The sequence below is a fragment of the Equus asinus genome, chromosome 17 (genome assembly GCF_041296235.1).
Source record: "Equus asinus isolate D_3611 breed Donkey chromosome 17, EquAss-T2T_v2, whole genome shotgun sequence".
Lineage (NCBI taxonomy): Eukaryota > Metazoa > Chordata > Mammalia > Perissodactyla > Equidae > Equus > Equus asinus.
Window position 1 is genome coordinate 9,323,430 of NC_091806.1, and position 21,306 is coordinate 9,344,735.

The 21,306-nt window shown below is 47.7% G+C and overlaps 1 protein-coding gene and 1 long non-coding RNA gene across 9 annotated transcripts in view; one reads left to right on the forward strand and one right to left on the reverse strand.

The window, feature by feature from the left end:
• Positions 1-16,915, forward strand: part of ALKBH3 (alkB homolog 3, alpha-ketoglutarate dependent dioxygenase) — a 95,883-nt gene extending 78,968 nt beyond the window's left edge. For 6 of the 7 annotated variants that reach the window (XM_014861241.3, XM_070487563.1, XM_044750517.2 and 3 more), the window contains one exon: positions 1,477-16,915. The gene's annotated coding sequence lies outside the window, so the exon portion shown is untranslated. The remainder of the gene's footprint in view (positions 1-1,476) is intronic. The other variant, XM_070487562.1, reaches the window with a different exon arrangement.
• Positions 16,196-20,581, reverse strand: LOC139040743 (uncharacterized). 2 transcript variants are annotated; one of them, XR_011495051.1, is made up of 5 exons: positions 19,778-20,581; positions 18,247-18,436; positions 17,243-17,337; positions 16,420-16,762; positions 16,196-16,331 (listed from the first exon to the last, which is right to left on the reverse strand). It is a non-coding gene; the product is annotated as an uncharacterized lncRNA (long non-coding RNA). The 2 variants fall into 2 exon arrangements; XR_011495052.1 differs by having other exon boundaries at positions 16,420-16,795.
• Between the last annotated feature and the right edge of the window lie 725 nt (positions 20,582-21,306).

Sequence of the window (21,306 nt, forward strand, 5' to 3'; positions counted from 1 at the left end):
TTACCAAAGCAATAATAAGTAAGCGCTGGGCTTTGGGTGGCAGGTGTAGACAAACAGACCTGTGGAATGGAATTGAAAACCTAGAAACAGACCCACACAGGTATCGGAGGGTAGAATAAACAGAGATGTGTTACAGATCAGAGTGAAAATATGGACGATTTAATATATTCTGTGGGGAAAAATGGCTATCCATATGGAAAAACATAAAACTGAGTCGCTCCCTCGCACCACATGTAGTTACAAATTCCAGACAGATTTAACACTTTTTTTAGAAGAAAACATAAGAGAAATATCTTTATGTATTTATGACTATATTGAAATTTCTAAAAAACCCAACCTTCTATATGATAAAAGACATCATATACCAAGCAAGAAGATGTGCCACAGATGGGGAGGAAATATTTGGAACTCACAAAACTGAGCACTGATGTCCAGAAGGCCATCTCCCAATTAACAAGAAAAGAAAAACCGAAGTCAGTAGAAAAATGAGCAAAGTATTTGAGTCGGCAATTCACAGAATTTAACAAATAAAAATATAGGATATAGAAACCTCAAATAATTTTTAACATAAGTATGTCCTGTATTCCTAGTATATGTGCTAGGAAATCTTATAAAAGTGTTCTTCTATTTTATTTGGCATCTTTACTGAAAAAGATGCTCGATCTAACTAGTAATTAGAACATACAAATTACAACAACAAAAAAATGCCACACGCGTCAATTTAGCAGAAACTGATCAAGACTGATATTTGCCTGTGGGTGTCTAAATGGGTACAACCACCTTAGAGAGAATTTTGCAATACCTACTAAAGTTGAAAATGTCCATTGCACTATGACCCAACAATTCTACTTCCAGGTGTCTATGGAGAAACTTTCCCATTCCTGCATAAAGAAACATGCAAGGGTGTTAATTGCACACTATGAAAGCAAAAAAAAATATAAATAAATAAAATAAAAAAATAAACCAAAACCAACGAACAAAAAGATGAAGACAGCCCTGTGGTCCCTCAGGGGATCAAACATTTGTGGTTTCATAATTGTAATACATAATATGTGATACATAATCGTGTCATCATAATCATGTAAACAAAAAGCTAAACAGTAGTTAAAAAATGAATGATCTAGAGCTGTACGTTTCAAAATGGGTAAACAGCAAGTATATTTTGTTGCATGAGTAAGACAAATGACAAACGGATGCTTACAGTAAAACTTAGATACTCAAAATCATAGAATACGCTATTTATTGACATGTATATGCATCCTGGAAGTAAAAGACTAACATACGTGGGAGCGTGTGTCTTGGTGGTTGCCTCAGATGAAAGTGGGAAGAGGCGAAAGCATAGATGAGGCTTTAGCTGTATTTCGAAATTAAGAGTAAGAAGTAGTTTTTTAAAAGAAAGTAAAGGGTATGGCAGGTCCTACAATGCCCAGAGGGCTTCTAGCTCAGTGGTCGGATTTGGTGTGATCTCTGGCTTAGGTTGTCAATCTTGGGGCTCTTCTTGCATCACCTCCAAAGGGGAGGATGTGACATCTCCAGTGAGCCATCACCAAGCCAGCAGCTGCTATCAGGTAAGCCAGGTGTGTGTCTGGGTGGGAAGGGAGCATGGCTGGCAAGGACAGCATTGAGATGCCTTTCGTGTGCATCAGTCCTGCCTGAGGTGAAGATGATGGATGGTGTTTGGATGTCCCTTGTTCACATCTAACTTGTCTCAGCAGCTTTGGCAGATGACAGGGGCTGTCAACTCAAGAGGCTGCTCTGACTTGTCCTGACCCGCATGGGGCCTCAGTACATTAAGCCACTCCTTGGCCTCACCCCTGCTAACGTCCCTTCTTCCCAGCCTGCAGGTGGATTTTACTCCCTCTCAGGCAGGGAGGTGCCGTATCTCTCATCACCTCATCCTCTCGAGGTGGGGAGACTTGTTTTTCTTTCCCTGCTTGAGACGATACTCACCGGGGTTGACAAAACACCTCATCTAGCTGATGCCTCAAAACCTTACGTGAAATGGATGAAACTCGTGATGGAGAAGGTGAGGTTTTTCCCAATATAAGCGCAGACAGCTCTTCTGCTGGCCCTGTGCCCGTTCCATTCTCCAGTGTCAACTGGTCTGGTAAGGAGCTTTCATTCCTTTAATTATCTGGCCCAACCTCAACCCTGAGTGGGAAAGAGTGATTTGGGGTTGAATCGGGAAAGCCTTTTGGTACTACTTGTTGTTATTGTTATTTCTGGGGAAGGGATATTTCCAACTGTTTTCCCTTAAATCTGGGTAAGGGGCCAGGGAGGAGACCTCATGAACTAGTTCTGGGTGGTTTGTATCTGGCCAAAGTAACGTTGCTTATGGTTTCTATTTCATCAAAACCCAATCCAGGGGCCGGCCCGGTGGCACAGCCATCAAGTTTGCACATTCTGCTTCGGCGGCCTGGGGTTCACTGGTTCCAATCCTGGGTGCAGGCCGGGCACCGCTCGGCAAGCCATGCTGTGGCAGGCATCCCACATATAAAGTAGAGGAAGATGGGCATGGATGTTAGCTCAAGGCCAGTCTTCCTCAGCAAAAAGAGGAGGATTGGTGGCAGATGTTAGCTTAGGGCTAATCTTCTGAAAAACAAAACAAAAAACCTAATCCAGACTGAAGCTTTGTGAGACACAGTGCCATCTCATGGGGGCTGGGAGTTGAGGTCCTGGTAGCCTGTGACAGTCCTTGCCTTTTATCCAAAGAAAGAAAGCTGCAGGCACTCAGAGAAGCTTTAGACCCACCTAATGTATCCTCTGTTTGGTCCACACATTGGTATAAAGAGGCCTTTTTCCAAAATGTAGTGGAGCAAAAAGGAGCTCATTCTACTTGTTGCAATCTGGTGCCAATCAATTGCAAACTAGCTGGTGGCTGAGAAAGGAAAATTTATCCGATTAGCCAGCAGTATCGGAAGACAGTGGACTAGTGTCCTCAAGAACCATCTTGAAATCCTACAGAATCTGGAGGCAGTTCTATAGGGGAAATGGGCAGAGAAGGAGGGGTTTAGGATGTCCACTATCCGATGAGACAAACTTCAAGGTGCCGCATTATCTCTTTCCGCTATCCTTCATGATGGGTACCAACACAGAATTTTTCTTTCTGGAGGTTGTCGTGTTCCTGGGGAACTCAGAGAACAAAATTATCATCTTATCATAGCTGGGAGATATATGTAAACTAGAGTCGTAGAAATAGCAGATCATGTAATCTGTAAAAGTGAGAGGTGCTTAATCATCTAGGCTAAAGTGCAGGCTGGAATGTGTTCACAGACTAGTCAGTCAGGGTCATAGTTACAATCTTGCTTCTTTCCCTAAGATGGCTTCCCTGATGTTAACTTAAGATCTAGCTGTTACAATTTCTCCACTGTCTGTTGTAACTTCATAATCATATGAAGTATTTGGGAATAAGGCCATTGACATCTTCTGACTACTTCCTGCTAAAGGGGGAAGAATTTGGAAGCTTAAAACTGGCAGTGTGGATCTAAGCAAGCCTTTTAAATTGTCTCACTCTTTCTTGGAACTGAGGGTTAGTTCTGACCTTTATTAAGACTATTCAGTCTCCTGATTGTTTTGATGGGGACTGACATCGTCGGAGACACCAGCAACATTTTCTATATTTCCAACAAAGGAAGAAAAGGAAATGATGGCACATACCAGGGCAATGGTTCCAAGGAGGGTAGATAGCAAAGTTGAGAGAGCAGAGGAAAAGCAGGTCATGCCACCCATGAATCCTGCACATGTATGTTTATATTCATTGACCAACTGGACAATTTTCTTTCCCTTGTTGTCTATTGTGATCTGTACTTTATGATATACCTGACTAATTTGGTTTAGGGTCTACGTTAATCCTTCATTAAAGAAAGTTAATTCCTCTTCCAGCCAAGCAGTTTCTAGGACCTGTACTGCAGAGTCAGGTCTAAGTTCTAGTTTCCGATATCAAATAAGATTTTATATCAGTGTCATCCTATTTTAGTTTTCAGGGCTTCAGAGAAAGGGTGGTTTTAGTTTTCAATGATTCTAAATGAAAAGGACAGAAAAAAATTGAAAACATTAATTTGGAGCTCTGCACCAGATACTTGAGGAAACTAGAAGAATTCAGGTACAGTCCAGTTTACAGGAAGAAAGCAAAAACCTCAAAGACAATTATCAGAACCAAAATCCAACATCCACAAATGTGTGTTATCATTTCTATTTAAACGTAATTTTTTTCTCTCTAAAATCACCCTCATTTTTACCAAAGATAGCCAAATTAAGACTTATTAGTTTGAAAAATAGATCTAGTTAAAAAAAAAAAAAACGTGGCCCAATTATTTACATAAGTACAGTAAGAATAGCAATTGATCATATTTGCTCTCTTAAATCTGCTTTGCTGGAACTTTTTACAAGGAATCTCAGGTTGAAATTTAAAGGCCTCTTGAAGCCAAGAAAGCCAAACTAAAGACTTGTTATCAGACTCCGCCTGCAATACCTACAGATTTGGGTGAATTTCTCTCTTCTGTAGGTCCTTAAAATATCCTGGGGTTCCCCAACCTGCCAGGGAAGTGACTTTCCTTACTCACCTGGTAAGGTTGAGAATCCTGTAAGCAAGGTACCAGGCCAATTTTCCAAGTGGTTTTATTTAATAAAGTCCAATCTTTGCTTCTCAAAGCTGTATGGTCATATCTGAGTTTATGCATGTTTCTCTTAAATATGACATTCCAGTCAAAGCCTTGGTAATATAATCAGTGTGTCCTGCTATAAGGAAAACAGATTCTTATTGAACTTATGCAAATAACTGTATTGCCATGAAAATAATACTTATTCATTAAGAGTTCCCAAATTCTGGAAGGATCAGGTAGGGAGAAATGTAAGTGTTTCAATTCTGTTTACAAAAGTTTAGTTTACCAAATTGTTATAAGTCATAGTTAGCTTAAGAGAAAAAGTTTTCCTTAAACTTGAAAAAAACCAAAACAGTAAAAAATCAGCAACATTTCAAATGAAATATCATATATTATAATAATCCTCATGAATTTAGTCAGTCCTATCATATCAACTTTTGATCTTCTGTTAGCAGTTTCATGAGGCCATCAGTTTCTCCATTATAGTTCTGTAATTTTTTACCCAGCTCAGTTTTATAATCTGAAAGTTTATCAGAAACCTGCATTCTAGAGCAAGTGTCAGAGTCCTTTCCATGAATCTCTCTAAAGATGAAACATATTTGCAAAAACATCAGTGTAAGACCACTGTCTGAAAATTACAAAACATTCAAAAATGGCAATTGACAAAGACACTTGGCTATTTCTGTAACATACACCACTTTGGGATAAAAACTAGAATTATGACTGACAACAGGACAGATCAAAATTTTTGGAATGTTATATAATTTTTTAAATACTTATATTAATAACATTTACCCACCCAATATAACCTAAGAAAGCTTATTATCATTTATTTGGTAATGCTTCCCATGTAATTTAACATATCAAATAAGTCTAATTAGTTTAATATCATCCTCTTTATGGAAAGAGAGAACAAATTCTTTGAGAAGTCCCAAGGCTGATTGAAAATTCTTAAAGTTTCTTTTTTTTTTTTAAGTCAAAAGAAAGACTTTAACTTTGGCAGAAGTTCATCAAAAATGCCAAAAAGTTTTAAAACACTTGGTCAAATAGGAAATAATTCTTAGTTACTTGTTCTATCAAGGTGACAAGAGAAACAATAAGGCAAACAGAGAGTTAAAACAGTCCAAAAAATCTTAATAGAGAGACCTCAGTCCTTTTGAACATAGGAAATTATTTTAACAAAATAGATTTTCTTTCTTTTTTTTTGTGAGGAAGATTAGCTCTGAGCTAACTCCTGCCAATCCTCCTCTTTTTGCTGAGGAATACTGGTCCTGAGCTAACATCCATGCCCATCTTTCTCTACTTTATATGTGGGACACCTAACACAGCATGGCTTTTGCCAAGCAGTGCCATGTCCGCACCCGGGATCTGAACTGGTGAACCCCGGGCCACCGAGAAGCAGAACGTGTGAACTTAACTGCTGTGCCACCAGGCTGGCCCCAAAACATAGATTTTCTATCTTTTAGGTAGATTTACTCAAAAATAAAGAAAAACTTTTTATAACCTCTTTATCAAGAGCAGACCAAAAGTTTAAGAGAATTATCCCTTTAAGAGAGAAAACCAAGTTTTAATTTTGCACCAGCTTACTTAAATTTATTTCAATCTTAGCCAGCTTGACCATGCATAAAACTCCTCAGAGTTTTACTTCCACAAACATTCTGTCATTTACTTTTTGCATTCAGTTTTGTCCCATGCTTTCTTTCCCTTTCTCTTTCTTAGTACTTTAGGACAAATTTATTTTTCTTAACAAAACAAACAAAAATGTCTCTATTCTGTATACCTTCTTTACTGAGAACATACATTTTACTTTCCTTGTATACAGAGTTTCTAAAAATATGTGCTTTCTCAGAGAAAATTTCTCAGCATGCACAAAACATGTTTATCAACAAACTCAAGCATCGTTCAGTTTCTTGGAGATGAGAAACCAAAGGCAGATAAACCGATGCTTAGTAATCAGTTCTTAATATTTTATCTTATGGGTGGAAATGACCTAGATACTCAACAAATTTTTATTATTTAACTTACCAAAAAAGATTTTGGATGCTGTTTTTCAAGTATACAGACTATAAAATATAATTATTGTACCCAAAAACTCTTACCGATTTTTATTTATCTAAATTGTTTGTTTTCAACAATTATGTTTAGATTACTCACAAAAATTTAATGTGACATTAAAGCAGATAGCCATGATTTGAGTTGCTTTAAGTACATACGCCATAACACATAATTAGTGTTAAAAAGTTCCTCCAAAAACCTTTATCTTTTTCACATCTATTTAGTTTACTTGTTCCTGATAATTATATTTAGATTGCCTACAAAACCCTCATGAGACATCAGACAGAAACTGTTATTATTTTAAGTTATTATTTTTTGCTGACAAATTTTGGATCAGAGATAACATGTTTGCGACATATCCAATGTTGATAACTCTGAAAACATATTTGTTTCAATTAAACCAATAAACCTAACAAGCGTTCATTTACCCAAGATCATATCATGTTAACTTGAAAGACGTCTGGGCTAGTTTCTATTACATTTAGAAATAACTTATAAAAGTGTTTATTCCAAGCCAATTAAATGGAGATCCTTTAGAAATTATATCATCTGGAGGCAGACGAATACGTATAGAGACAGATAGACACAAATAGAGATCTTCAAAATTGTAATCAGGTCTCAGGTCCAAAACTCAGAAGAATGGTTGGGTCCAAACTATTTTTTCTGGCGGGTGGACCTGCTCAGATGGCCAAAAGTATCTACTAAGGATTCTTTTCTTTTTGCTGTAAGGATCCTTTTTACCGCTGTTTTTGAAATCCTTTTGTCTTTCCGAAGTTACTCCATATCAACCAAAGACTGAGTTCCATCGTGAGAAGTTTTGAATTCTCTCTTTTAAGGGTGTCCCCTTAAGGTGGACTCATCTGAAACAGAGGCTCCCCAGAATGACCATTATAATTCCAAATTATCTCAGAAGTTCACTTATTTTTCACTTGCTTAATTTTAGATCAGGCATTTCAGGGGAGTTGAAGTGGGAAAGCTCAGCGAGAGAGGAGATTTGGTTTTGTTTCGATAGCAAGTTCAATTATTTTCTTTTAAAGAGGGACTAAAGTATTCCTGATTTCATTTAGAAGCCTCAGCGGATTAAAATAGGCTTCCAATTGGTTGTTTAATTTTATAACAGCTTTTTTTATTGCATATGCAAACACACCCGTTTGGGTAAGCTGAGATTGTCCCATTTTGGCCATTTTCTCTCTGGCATCTAAAGAATATTGTGGCCATGTGGTGTTACAAGAGAAAACCATCTTCTGGGACATGGGCTCATAGCGGAAGTCAGCCCGTTTAGCCAAGAGGCAGCCCAGAGGGCTTTTTTTGGGGACAGGTGGAGTTCTCCCTCATTTCAGATCACAAACACACAGACACTCACACACAGACAGGAGCCCAAAGAGAACAGACACCCAGACGGGATCCCAAACAGACCAGACAGGTGCACCCAACAGATTCCAGAGTGTCCTGCACTGTGTCTCTCGTTAGTCGGGGCCCAGACTCAGACGGGGATATCCCTCTGGGATTTCCCCTGCAAGACACAGGGAGTTCACAGCAGGCCTGGACTGCTCTGTTTCTTCTGTCCTTCATGATGGGTACCAATGCTGAATTTTTCTGTCTGGCGGTCGTCATGTTCCTGGGGAACTCAGAGAACAAAGTTGTCTTATCACAGCGGGGAGATATACACATAAGCAAGAGTCATAGAACTAGCAGCTCATGTATTTTGTAAAAGAGACAGGTGCTTAATCATGTAGACCATGTGCAGACTGGAATGTGTTCACAGAGACTAGTTAGTCAGGGTCATAGGCACAATATGGCTTCCTTTCCCTAAGATGGCTTCCCTCACGCAAACTTAAGATCTAGCACCTTCTCACTTTATCTCCTAAACAGTAAATCTCTGCCGTGGAGGTTGAGACCACCCCAACCTGATGCCATCTCTCTGAAAATTCATATGCTCTGCTTCTAATTATAAAAGAGATAATTGCTCATGGTAGAAAATGAGAGATACAAAATGAATAAAAAAGTAGAAAGAACAAAACAGAAGTCCCCGATGTACCACTCCTATTAGTATTTTCTCTTTTCTTCTTCCAGCTTTTTTTTCCTTGATATTAATAGCTTTATATCCTCATCTTAGGGGCATGTACTAATTTATGAGCTTTCTTCACTTAAAATGATACCGTTGTAGGGGCCGGGCCTCTTGTTGGTGTCTAGAGTGACACGGCCTGTCCCCTGTGGTCTTGGGTGGGCGGGCACTGCTTGGCAGGTGTTGCACTAGCTCAAGAGAAACGGGACAGGAGATTGGCATAGATTCTTCTGATTATCTCAGAAATGTGTCCCTTAGGTGTACAGAAATCCCTGCAGTCTTGAGCCTCAGAAATAACCACTGCTACTTGGTGTATGTTATTTTCAGATTTATCTGTGCAATTACAAACATTTACAAGCCTATATAAAAGTATTATTTAGTCAGAAATAGAATCTTGCTGTCTATAGAACTGTGCAATTTCTTTTTCTATCTCATAATAAGTCTCATCTCCACAGCATGTGTAAATCTCTCGTTCTTTTTAATGGCTGCCTAGAATTCTGTTATTTGATATAACATAATTTCTTCATTTATTCCCCTACTGGGCATCATTTGGGTTTTTTAAATTTTTTTCTTTCCACATGTGGTAATGAATTTTCTCACCCTGTTGCACAAGTGTGGAATTTCTACAGGAGAAATTCCTACAAGTGGTTTGTGAATTTGAAATTTGAATGACAACTACCCAAATACCCTGCAGAAAAATTGGAGCAATTTGTGTTTTCATCAGCTGCCTGTTTTTTCTGCACCCTCATCATCATAGGATGTTAGTGATCTTTAAAGAATGTTGCCAGTTGGACAATTTTTCTGTGATTGAATTATTATGATTTCCATAATATTTCTTTCTTAGTGAAGTTGGGTTGAACATCTTTTTTTTTTTTTTTTTAAGATTTTATTTTTTCCTTTTTCTCCCCAAAGCCCCCCAGTACATAGTTGTATATTCTTCATTTTGGGCCCTTCTAGTTGTAGCATGTGGGATGCTGCCTCAGCGTGGTTTGATGAACAGTGCCATGTCCGTGCCCAGGATTCGAACCAACGAAACACTGGGCCGCCTGCAGCGGAGCGCACGGACTTAACCACTCGGCCATGGGGCCAGCCCCTTGAACATCTTTTAATATGCGTATTGAGTACTTTCATTTATTCTTCGGTGAATCACCTATGTATCTCCTATTCTGCAGGCTCGGTTACTCTTTTTCTCAATGATTTTAAGAGTCTTTTGTGTATTAGGGATAGTCCTATCCTTTGCTTGTCGTTTGTTGTAAATATTGTCCCCCAAGTTCCAAGTTGTCTGTCATTTGGGCCATCTATTAATTAGAACTAGTAGTTTTTGCATTTTTACCAATACTAGGTACTGTGAAAATTGCTTTCCATGAATTATCTCATCCAATCCTCTCAACAAACTATTGAGGTGGGTACAGTTATTATCATGCCCATTTAACAGGCAAAGAAATTGAGGCTCAGAAGTTTAAGTCACCCACATAATTGAGGGTGAAGCCGGGATTTGAGCGCAGGCACCACCACGCGGCCTCCTTACGGAAGGTCATCCATATGGTTGCTTGAGTTTCCCCACGAAGTGAACCCTGAGATGAGGATTGGAGTACAGTCGAGGTGGGGTGTGATCCCAGGAAAGAGTAAGGAGGTGAGAAAGCAAGATAGGAAACCAACACAGGTTACACTACAAGCAGGTCCCTGCTGTGGGCAGCTGGGCTCAATCTGCCTGCGGACTCTGGGAGATAGGTAGCAAATGCCTTCATGTGGATCCCCAGGAGGGGGAGCAAGCAGGGTCTTTATCCATCAGTCCCCTGCATCCCTGGCTGAGACTGGCTTTGAGAGGGCGTTAACTCGCTGGCATTTCTGACCTGCCCCAAACACGGGACAAACGCTTTCCCTGTGGCCGGAGGAAACCACCAGGCGGAGAACCGAAGTCGCTCGCTGGAGGAAGCTCCAAGTCAGGGTGTATAGGACGCAGGCAGGAGAGGACGGCATCTGCTACAGTAGCCAAGTTTTTTGCATTATTTTTATTGGGACATTTTTGATCAATGCTTGTTAGTTAAAGAAAAACTCCTTTCTCCCAATGCAACATTATATATAACCCTTCCAATTTTAGCCAACTCCTCCTTGCACGGCCCCACGGTCCCTGGGTATTACATAGGAAGGAATTTGTTTCTGCTGTTACTCTGGGAAGTTTGCCTTCCGAGGTCCCGGAGGCCAGCCCCGAAGCTAAGCTCCAGGGAGGCTTTGCTCACCAGCCTCTCCTGGGATGTCTTGGCAGAATGCCCAGCTGGGGGCGGGAATAGCCTTGGTGTCTGTGCCCACAATCAGTTTGGGGCAAGATTTTGAGGGAGGCCAGGCTGGCTGTCCTCCACCCTAGCTCCTCTCCCTGATGGGGCACCTTCACAATCTCCTTTCCTATTTCCACCTCCGTTCAAAGTGTTCTCCCTGGAAAGGAGCTCAAAGGAGAGGATCAATGGTTGGGTCTTGGCCAAGGTGTGGAGCAGCCAGCATCCATTTGCTTAGAAAGCTTTGGTCAACTTTGGTGGCATGTTCAGCTCCCTGGAGCACAGCGGAACCGTCAGTGGGCTTGAGGGGGCTCCAACAGACCCCTTCCTAATTCACAGGGTGACAGAGCCTGAGCTCCACCCGGCGTGACCAGAGCTGGAGAAGTGTGGACCATGGCGGCACCCTCATCTCCCTCAGAGAGGCCTTCCCGGGCCCACCAATATAAGCTGCCTCTCCACCCTGAGACCTTGACCACTTCCCCCTGTTTCTAAACTCTTCTCCATACAACTTATTGCCACTTTAAACCATCGGCTCTCTTTATTGGGGTGTGTGTGTGTGTGTGTGGGCGCGCGGGTGTGTGTCTGACTCCCGCATCAGGGAGGGAATAGAGATGCACACATGAGTCCCCAGTGATCAGGCCTGGACCTGGCACGTGGTAGCCTGAGCTCTCCGAGCTGGGGGTCCTGGGCTCTGGTCTGGTCCTGGGCCACGGAATTGCCGGAGGATCTGGAAGTCCTTCATCCTGTTGTAGGTCAGGTCCCCCAGGAACCATCTCTGAGAAGGAGATGTGTGTGGGGCCGTAATTAGGGAGTGCTCTCAGGTTCCACTGCGGGAGGGGAGGGAAGCAAGCTGGAGTGGGGGGGCGGAGCTGGGCCACCGCCCCGCCAGGTCACTCCGAGGATGGGGTGGCCTGCAGTGCGGTCCCAAGTGGGGGCTGAGGGGTGGGCCTTTCTCCCCTTCCTCGGTCAGCCTGTGGGTGCAGCTGCCCTGGAAGGGCCGTGACATTGGGGACAAGGTGCTCTTCAGCTGAGGCACTCCCCAAAGAAGGCTGACCACAGAGGGGACAGGTCCGTCCCTCAGCCTTGAAGGGAGATGGGAGCAGGCATCGCAGCGTCCACCTACAACCTCCTGTGCCCCATGGGGTCCATCTCTCCATGGCGGCGATCCTATCTCCTCCCCTCCAAGCCCTCAAGGGACTTGAGAAGGCAAACAGGAGGAGAGCGTAGGTTCATGGGTCTTAGAATAAAGGTGCTCCAGGAAGGACTGAATTACTTGGAATAAAGTAGAGAGAAACAGGAGGCCAAGTTCGAATGACAGCACATTCTTAAGAAAAAAGAATTTCATAGGTTTCGTTTCTTCATTCATCCGGAAATATCTGTTGAGCACTGACTATGAGCCTGGTGGAGGACATGTGGTCCTTGCCTTTGTGAATGTGCGTCCTGGTCGGGGAGACAGACGATAACAGGATCTGTCTGGGTATTGGGCGGCGATACGGAGAAGAGAGAAGAGAAGCAGAGAAGAGGTGATGGGCTGGGGAGCTGTTTCCCATGGTGAGGCACAGATGTTTCTGAGCAGACCCTCTGCAGGGAGGGAGGAGCCCCAGGCGCTTCGGGGAATGGAGTGCATGCGAGGGGGGAGGGGAAAGCACACAGGATCAGGGTCCTGGTCGGGGGCAGGGAGATGTGGTTTGGATTCCAGCTTCTCAGTGCTCTGTGTGGGGACGGGGCAGCGGGGGTGGGTTCCGCAAGCTGGTGAAACCGACAAGAAGCGAGAACGCACATTCCCCAAATCAGGAATGCAGGAGCGGCCCTAACCAGAGATCCGACAGATAGTCAACGAGGAAAGCAATGTGGTGAACAACTTGGTGCCAGTAATCTGAAATTTTAGATACCAAAAATTCTTTCCAAGACATAAATGGCAAAAATGGATTCAAGAAGAGATAGAAAACTTGAATAGCCTTAAATCAAGGAAAGAAAAATTTTGAAAAATCTGCCCTGCAGAGATGCTGTGAGAATGAGAGAAGACGTGTAAAATTCCCAGCCCTGTTCCTGGCACGTGGTGGGGGTCCAATATTGTGCATTTATTCCAAACAACAAGGCAAATATTTCATGACCTTCAGAATTATGTTATTTAAAAAGGTATGCCCTTAGAATCTCTCTTCCACCTCTGCCCCTACTAGCCCCAAACAACATTATCTGCTTTATGTATTAGGCTTGCTACAAAATGACTTTTCTTTGTTACTGAAAATATGTTACTTGCTTGCTCCGGGGAAGGCACTGAAGGCCCACACCACCTCCGAGTCCGGACAAGGGGTTTGAGCGTGCAGAAGCCAGAGGGCAGGGTCCCGCATCACCACGCGCACGTGACGATGACCCAGCCAGGCTGGGTATCAGGGATGCTGCTGGGACACGACCCTGCAGCCAGGCTCTGAATAAATTAGCAGTGACCCAGAGTTAGTGACGTCCAAAAGGACGTTTTTCTGTGAGTCTTGCCAAGATATTAATTTCAAGGAAGGCCCTGGCTCCCACAGGCGGCCTTTCCCGTCGGCCACGTGCCTCCCCTTCGCAGGACCGTGTTGCACAATTGGTTTTCCAAGCAGAGGTCAGGTCCTGTCCCTTTCCTGTCACAACCTTGCCCAACAGAGGGAAATTGCTCCAAGCAGGTGGCGTGTGTCTGCTGGCCTGAGCACAGGCTGCTTGGAAATGACCAGGGGCCCCTGTGGGACCCCTCTGCTCGAGGCCACCAGAGGGGTGGCCTTGGGCAGGTGTAGTGGCCATCAGATCACAGCCTTTGGATCCTCCCGGGAGAAGCTCACAGATGGGAGAGAGACCCAGAGAATGGCCAGGCTGGAAGGGACCTATCAAATCTCATCCAACTTCCCATTTGTCAGATGGGGAAACTGAGGCCCAGTAAGAGTAAGGGAGTTGGCCAAGGCAGGCCAGTGAGTTCTTTCCAGCTTCCTCCACGGAGTCTTCTGCTGGAACTCTTGGTGGCGGTGTCAGGTGGAAGGTGAGCCGGGAACATCGTGGAACGTGGTGGAACGTGGAACAATGTAGAGGGACACTGGCTTCCCCCCGGAATCTGGTTTGAAGGCAGGGGAGGACTGTGTGGAGAGAGGCTCCCCGCTCAGCCCGGGTGCCCAGGGCTTGCCCCAGCCCTGCGCTCTCCTTCAGCCGGGTGTCACAGGCCTGCAGTGCCACCACTAACAATCCTTCTTTTTAGGGGTATCTCTGCGCTTCTCTTTTAAATGTAGTGTCCTTCAGAACACTCCCAGATTCTTCTTGAAAGAGGGTGACAGGAGGCTGGGGCTCTGGTCCTGGTTCAGCCAGCATCGTCTTGAACGCTTCTCCCCGTTTCCTGTGGGTAGCAGCTCGGGCGCTGCGCAGCCTCTGCCGGCTCCCAGGGTGATTTCAAAGATCATTCGAGATAACAGAAGGCAGAGTGTTTTGAGCATGAAGAGGAGCTCCACTGTAAGAGGCGATTCTAGTTAATGATTTATGCCCGGGGCTGTGTTTCCTGGCAGGAAGCTGGCAAGAGGGAAGGAGACAAAGAGAGAGATGGGAGAGCCAGAAGCCAGGGGCTGCGTTCCCCAGGGCGCCAGCCCAGACCGTTCCTCAGGCAGGGACCATTGCTGGGGCCTTGAGTTCCACCTCCATCTACACCCCCAGCGGCCTCTGTTTATTCAGTTGTGCATGTGACAAATATTTATTGAGTCCTCCCTGTGTCCTCGCCCGCCAGGCCCCAGCGCAGCACCGGATTCAAGGCTGAGCACAGGGTTAGGAGGAAGACCAGGCTCAGTCGCTACCCTCAAAGGGCACAGCCTGGTGGAAGGCCCGGGGCAAACAGGACAATAGAGACATGGATCATACATGAGCATTGCGGTCACTGTCATCGTGTTAATAGCCAACTGCCTCCTAACACCTCCAGGGGTGTCCAGCGGCATCTCTCACTTAGCTTGTCCAAAGCCAAGTGTTTCATTTCTTCCTCCCCAATCGTATCATGTGGCATCTGTTGGTCAGTAAAGCCAGGATCCTGGGAGCCATTCTTATTCCTCCCTCTCTCATGGTCATCGACCTCTTCAGCGAGCCATCATCTCGACCACCTACAGCTCTCTTCAAACGGTGTGTGTCTTTCAGATCAACACTGCCACCTTTCAGTAATATCACCTTTCATCCTGACCATCGTCTCCAACCCTAATTGGATCCCATCAACTCTTTTACCCTTCCTGGCCCCCCACTGCTTTCAGAGTAAGACCCAAGCTCCATACCCTGGTCGGAATAAGACCCAGCTGTGGGATCTGCCCTGGCCAACCTCACAGAGCTTACTGGGGCTTCCCCTTGCTCTCCCACAGAGCTCGTCACCGGTGGTGGCCTCCATTGGCAACAATGCTGAGCTCTTGCTCACCTCAGGGCCTTTGCATCTGCTGTTTCCTCTCCCTGGAAAAGCCCTTTTCCTCGAGCTTCCTTCTCCAGGCTGGTTCCCTCTCATTCTGTGAGCTCAGCCGAATGCCCTCTCTTCGGAGAAGCAATGTAGACCCCCGCCCAGCCCTTTTCTCCACCAAGTGTGTCCTACCACCGTTTGCTTCCATCACACGGGAGTTGCAATTGGTCCCCATGCATTCCTTTGCTTGTTGATCATTTGTCTCTTTGCTTGTTGGTTACTTATCTCCCCACAAGTGACTTTGTCTGGATGGTTTACAGTGAAAATTCCGTGGCCAGCATATGATAGGTCCCAAGAAACTTGTTAACTAAGTAAAGGGATGTGTTCCCTCATCACTCCCATCATGGAAGAGGCGACACGACAGTTCCTTAGAAGAACCGGAGAAAGTGTGGTTCCAGGACTCAGGAAAGTAAGTTCTGGCGATGCCCACACTTCACGTACAGGCGTGATGTGGGCACTGCAGGCGCGGGACCCTCTCCCTAGTGTCCTGGGTCCCGGGATGTTTCTTTAAGAAGAGCTGTTTAAGGGATCTTCGCTTCCCCGTCATTGCTATGGGGGCACATGCATCAGGATGTTCATACCTTTATTCATTCATTCCTTCATTCTGAACTTCCTGAGAACCTGGAGTCAGATGACCTCTGCCACCAGCCCGGTGTGTGGCTTTGGTCAGGTCTGCCCCGTCCTGCGGCTCGGTTTGCTCCTGTGTCAAATGGGAGGGCTGCTGGCCCGGAGGCACTAACACCCAGAGCCCATGAGGAAGGGCTTGGGGTCACGGTCCAGGTGGGACCACGCGGGCTGCAGGCTGTGCGTGAAGCCGGGTCCCCGCCTCGCTCACAGCGAGGAGACCCCTGTTGGTTTCCTGCTGGCCTGTGGTCGGCGTCCAGCCCCTGCTGGTTCTGGAATGGAGGGAAGTGGACGGGAGGTGAGATCTGGGTCACCAGGCTCCCCAGCCTCCCCCCTCCTCACCCACGTTCCCAGACTCACTCTGCCTCCCTCTGAGCTGAGCTTCCTCACAGGCTGTGGATGTGGCCCAGCCGCCCCCCCGCCCCCCGGCCCTGTAACTGTAACTGGGGCGGGAGGGGTGGGGTGGACAGAGCAGGAGGTCCAGCCAACTTCCCAAAACAGCTCTAATCTCTTCCCGAGTGAACAGAATCAAGATAATCCAGCGTTCTGAAGTTCACGGTCCAGGCAGGGCAGAGGTCTGGCTGAAGCAGGTCCGGGCCGGGATGTGGTGAGAACAATGATGTGCATTTGGCAGGCTGGGCTTTCTCCTCTCAGGCGCTTCCAGCGAGCGGATGCTTCTCCCCCTCCTCCTGCAGGGAATTTCCTTGGGCCAAGAACCAGGAGACCCTGGAAGAATCTGCATGGAAACTGGTTTCCCTGGTTTCTGTCCCAGGGGTCAATTCTGCAACCCCAGCCCCATTCCAGCAAAACAAAACAGGATGGATGAATTCCCCTGATGCTCCAGCCTCAGGCCAGCGTGGTGTGAACCACTTTCTCCTAAGGACTTGATTTTCTCACTGGAAAGTCCCCTTCTTCTTTCAAGGACAGTAGTTTATGAAAATAATTTATACTAAAGTGTGAAGAACTCCCTGCTGACCTTCACCTACTCTACGCATTTGACTAGGAACTGGAGTTCAAGGCTCTGTTCCATTCCTCTCTGAGTTCCATTGTCAAGCACAAGGCCTGGTACCAAGTTAGTGTTGTGTGGGTAATAACAAAGATGACAGCAATAGCAATAATAAATAATAACAGCTAACAACTCCTGAGTATTTTCTAAATGCCACACAGTCTGGTACGGGCTTACCAGGGGCACAGTATGTCTTCAGAAAATGGTGGCTGTTGCTTTGAGAGCTGGTGCTGAGCCCAGCGGCTCCTCCTGTTTCCAGCCTCTCTGGAGCCCTGGAAGCCAGGAAGAAGGTCATAACTGGGATGGTCTTCACCCAGACCTTTGTTGAAAGGGAAGCCCCGTAGAGACGCAGCCTCAGGGTATGTGCTTGCAAAGGCTGGCTGCCCTGAGCCACAGCCTCCCTGCCTGTCTCCATCACCCAGGTCTTGGCTCCCCTCCTCCAGGAAGCCCTCCTGGGTGAGCCCCGTCTATGTGGACTGCTTCTGCAGCTGTGTCCCAGGAGGCTCTGGGCGGCCCCACACGCCCTGCACTCTCCGCTCTGGAGAGAAGAATGGAGAAAGACTTGGGCGTCTTGGGGTTCAGAATTGGGCTGCCAGGCCGAGGCCACAGTGTCTCCTCTCCCCTCTGCCCTCCTTTTCTTAGAGTCTCACCATTTCTCTCCTCCCTCTTTCTTCCTTCTTTTTCTCTTCTCGCCCCCTCCCGTCTTCCTCCTCCTCCGCCTTTATTCCTTCCCTGCTCCCACCTCCTTTGGTGAAGGACTTGAGGCCACTGCTGTCGGCGCACCTCCAGGCTGCTGTGTGTCCAGACTGGCCCCAGGTCTGCTCACAGGACACCAAGGGCACCCCCAGCCTTAGGTGCCGCTGGTACTTCCTCTGGGCTGAGTGTCCCGGCAGGGCGGCCTTGGGGGTAACACCCAGCCCCAACACCCCCACCCCCACCATGCAGCCTCCTGGGTCCGGCACTGGCACCCAGGCTCCCCATCGGGGATGAAGCCACCCCTCCTAGACAGGTGCAGGCAGGAAGCCTGGGGAGAGGAAAGAGCACTGGAGCGGGAGTCCAGAGACTGAATTCCATGCACGCATGGCCCCCATCTATATTCCTGGGCACACCGGGCACCCAACAAATATTTGTTGAGTGACTGAATGAAAGCCACAGGCTGAAGTAGTGACTGGCTGCCTCACCTCAGAGCTGTCCCTTCGCCTCTCAGAGCCTCACCATCCTCTTGGGTAAAGTGGGGAGGAATCGCCCCCTGCGTCCGCTCGCTCCAGGCAGCTGAGAGGAGCAGGTGCTGAAGGGCCTCGAGTCGTAAAGCCGGTGCGGGCAGGTGTGTGGGTGACGGTGGGAGCAGGCGGGAGAGGGCCGAGCCGGGTCCTGGATTTGGGGGTGGAAGATGGGCCTATGGAGTCTGCAAGGTTTGTGTTGGGGTCCCCTCCTCCCTCCCAGGCACAACCCCAGCAGGGCCTGCACAGAGGATCCAAACCGCTGTCCCCTACCGGGCTTCCTACTGCCGGGGCCCCTGCAGGCAGCCACAGGGCGGGGGAGGCGCGGATCGCTGCGCCCTGGGCTCACTGGTGGGTCACAAACTTGGCTTTCAGGGGGAGCCAGTCTAAGGTTAGATTTGGCCAAAACACAGGAGACGAAGAGCAGGTTCCAGGGTGTACGGGCCGCAGGCCTTGCTGTCCGGCCTCAAGGCAGTGGGGATGCTCAGGCCCACCCAGCTCTGTCACTTGCCAGCTGTGTGGCCTTGGACGAGTCACTTCACCTCTCTGAGCCTCCGCTTCCTCATTTTTCCAATGACAAGAACCTTGCCTTAGCACGGTGCCGTAAGAGTCCACAGAAGATGAACAGAAAGCTGGCAGTGAGGGGTGCTGGGCGAATGGGGGGCGCCTGCTTGGCTCAGGCTGACAGGCAGCTGAGCCCATCCACACTCGGGCTCTGCCCTCCCCCCGCCTCTCTTCCGGCCGGCCGGGCCAGATGGTGGGAGCAGGGAAATGCAGCCCAGCCGCACGCTCCTGCTCTATTTTGGGAAGCCTCCTGTTTCCTTTCCTGCTGGGGGCCATGTGGTGGCTGTGGGTCTCTGCTCACAGGATGGGCTCCGAGCTGGACCTCGTCCTTCCTCTGCCCCTTGCTCGCAGCCCTTCCCTTCCTCGTGCGCTGGGCCCTGTGAGCCCCCACATCCTGGCTCCCAGCTCAGGCAGCACAGCCCCTACCCGGCAGGGGTGCAGGTCAGGCACTCGAAGGGGCTTCGAGCGGGGGCTGGTCCCTCGTTTGCAATATTGAGAAGGTGGGAGGTGGAGCTGGCCCCGCCAGCCGAGTCCCCAGCTCTGCAGAGCCTTGTGCCAGGCCTCAGCATCCTCAGTGACCCAGAGCACCTATCATGCTGGGGCGCAGGGCTGGGTGGAGTCATCTCTATCCCACACACAGCTTCCCTCACAGTCACCTCGGGGCCTGCAGAGAGACACGGCCACCCAGAATGCTGGCCAGGCCAGGAGCTCAGGCAGTCCCCTGGCTTGGGGCCTGGCCTGTCTGAATTTTAGGCCAGCAGGGGAAGCCAAGGCCCCACACCCCTCAGTAGCCACACCGGAAGCCGGGGAGCCGCTCTTGCCCCATCTCTGCCCAGAGCTCTGACCACGGGGTGGCTGGCTTTGAGTCCCAAGTCCCTCGTTTACTAGATCTGTGACCTTTCACCTCTCTGTGCCTCAGTTTACTCACCTGTGAAATGGAGGTAAGAGAGTACGTAATGCTTCCTGGGCCCACGGGGAAGAGATAGGAGTTAATACAGGTCAAGTGCTCAGGACAGTGCCTGGCACATAGTAATTGCTCAATAACTGTTAGCTCTTCGTATCTAATTGGTCAACAAAGTAGGCCCACTTCAATTCTTTTACGTCCCTTCCGTCTCCTCTTCCCCCGTCCTGGTCCAGACTCTCCTGGAGCGCTGCCGACCCTTCTCACTGGCCTTGCCACCTCCATTTTCCACCCTGCTAATGCCAGGGGCATCTTTCTGAAGAAAAAGTCTGATGAGTGTCACAGGGTCCTGGAATCAGATAGATTCATTCATTCACTCAACAAATCTTTGTGGGCCTACTATGTGCTACAGCAGTAACCTAAACAAAGTGTGAAGCTTATATCCTAGTGCGTTCAAGTCCCAGTCCCACTGCCGGGTGGAGTTGGGCAAGTTCCTGACCTCTGGGAGCCTCACTGTTGTCATCTGCAAGATGGGATCAGAGACAACTGCCTCGTGGGCTCTGTGGGGATTAAGCGCGATGTGGCTCATAGGGCACACAGCTCCCCACACATAGCACAGGAAATATTTCGCGAGGGGTAGCTCTGGGATGAGGATGGAGAGGATGGCGTTGTTCCATTCCCCAGAACCTTGCAAGGCTCATGCTGGACTCGGCGTTCAACGCCCTCCATGATCTGGGCCCAGGAGACGCCTCCCCGACCCCCCACCAGCCCCGTCTCTAGCGTGACATCATGATACCGTCTCCACGATACTCGGGCCACCTTTCATACCGCTTGCCTGTTCCCCATTCTTGGAATTTCTCTCCTCTTCTCTTGCTTTCTTGACAACCCCCTCCTGATCTCTTCAAGGCAACCCCAGTTAGTTACATGCCACTCCTGGGACACTCTCTCCAGCCTCCCAGACAGGACCAATCCCTTCTCCATCTGGGCTCTTCTTCCAGGTGTGCATGCCTCCGGGACCGCCTTTCCCGAGGTGTATCATTACTGTCTGTCCCCTCGGCACCCAGGTAGGAATTTACCCAGTGACCTCGGAGCCTAGCACTGGCTTGGCATATTGTGGGCACCCGTGGGCATCTGATGGACGCATACGTGGATGCTGAGATACCTCCAATGGTCTACCTCAGTTTACCCAAGTGGGAGGTGGGCTCAGTGTTGGAGATTCATGCTCCACTGGAAGGGAAAGGCCCTGGCAGATGCCACCCCATGCCAGCTGCAGCAGATACGTCCTGAGGGTCACTCCAGGCTGGTGTCATGGAGTGTGTTCGCTCGTGTAGGCTGTGGTAACAGATGGGCCACAAACTGCATAATGGTGCGGACCCAGTAGAAGTCTGAGATGCAAACACGGAAGTCTGAGATGAATGTTCCTGGTCTGTTTGTGGCTTTCCTCCACTGTGATTTGGGGATCCTGACTGCTTCCATCTTAAGGCCCCACCATTATTTAGGTCCTTGTCATCTGTGTCCAACTGGCAGAAAGAAAAGTGAGAATGTGGAGGAGGTAC